Source organism: Pteropus vampyrus, unplaced genomic scaffold, assembly GCF_000151845.1.
Source record: "Pteropus vampyrus isolate Shadow unplaced genomic scaffold, Pvam_2.0 Scaffold1, whole genome shotgun sequence".
Classification (NCBI taxonomy): domain Eukaryota; kingdom Metazoa; phylum Chordata; class Mammalia; order Chiroptera; family Pteropodidae; genus Pteropus; species Pteropus vampyrus.
Genome location: NW_011888782.1, coordinates 38,254,717 through 38,256,189, shown reverse-complemented (window position 1 = coordinate 38,256,189; position 1,473 = coordinate 38,254,717). Strand labels below are relative to the sequence as shown.

The 1,473-nt window shown below is 40.7% G+C and overlaps 1 pseudogene; it reads left to right on the top strand.

Annotated features, from left to right (window-relative positions):
- Window positions 1–629: 629 nt before the first annotated feature.
- LOC105289122 lies at window positions 630–1,227 on the top strand (annotated as a pseudogene).
- Window positions 1,228–1,473: the final 246 nt, after the last annotated feature.

Sequence of the window (1,473 nt, the reverse complement as noted above, 5' to 3'; positions counted from 1 at the left end):
TCTCCACATTGAAAAGATCATAAAGAACCTACAGAAATAAATGGAGAAACAAAACAAAACTAAATTAACTCACATAGAAGTCTGTCACTGCAAAATTTCATCTCCTGAGGGATAAAAGAGGATCATGAAACTTTAGAGAGACAAGATTAATGTGTAAAAAACTGTTAAAAGTACCATCAGCCTTCCCAACATCAATGCTGAAAGCAATAAAACAAATGTAAAAATGTTTTTAAAGTTCTGAGGCATGATTTGCTACCTAAAAATTTAAGTGCAAACTATCAATTGTGAGGGCAGAAAAAAAAAATTTCCAATATATATGCTCTCAAAAAATGTCTCCCGCTACATAATTACCTAAAGTTGCTGGAGAATGTCTCCCACAAAACAAAGAAATAAATAAGAAAGGAAGATACAATGTATCTTCAAGTTCCATATTAATCAAAGTGTCTAATTCCAAACAACAAAAGAGGAGTGTGGATGATTATCTAGACAAAGAGTTTATCTGTAAGATATAGGTAACTTATAGAATCAAGGGTTAGAAAAACAAGCCAGGCCACAGCATTGTCACCAAAGGGATGTGACACATTTCACATCTCTTGAGCTGTGGTTTGGGTGGGGTGAGTGGCTTCACCATGGGGGTCAACATCCTCCACAGCAAGGAGGGAAAGAGTGGGAGCAAGTTCCCCAAGACCCATGATATCTACCAAAAGCTTCTGGTCAAGCTCTACAGCTTTCTGGTCAGACAAACAACTCCACATTCAACCAAGTTTGGCTGAAGGGATTATACATGAGTCACATCAACCAGCTGCCTCTCTCTCTTTTAATGATGATGTGGAAGGTGAAGCTTCCTGGCCAGGAAGACAAAACAGCTGTAGTTGTAAGAACAATAAAGATGATGTGTGTATCCAGGAGGTGAAAAGAAGGTGTGTGTGCTGCGAGTGAGCAGCCACGCCCAGAATCACACCTTCCAGGCAGGGAGCAAGATCCTCACCTCCAACTGGCTGGCCTTGAATTCCCCCAAGGGCTTAGGTAGTGCCTTGCTGTCCTTGCAAGGGCTGAGAGGTGTACAGGCTTTTCAACAAAGCCCAGGGAATCCCAAAGAGCAACACCAAACTCTACAGACGCTGCAAAGATCAGAAGTTCAATCAAACAGAAGGTCCAGCTGCGGCTACAAAAACTAACCCCAGGTCCTTGTTATTAAAGGTTTTGGTCGGATATAAAAATAAATAAATAAATAACTGAAAATTGAAAAACAGTCACTGAAGCCTTTTTTATTTTGCACATGAAACCACTGGGGTCTTGCCTGGAGACACCCCTGAGATTACAATGTAGATACACATGGCTTGGGCCACTTGTAGGGAAGTGAGGTAAGAAAAACAATAATTTGGGCCAATCGCATGATTACAAAGTTAGGATTTCCAACACATTTCCAGAGGGTCAAGCTTGGCTTCTGTAGCAGACCTAAAGAAGCAATGA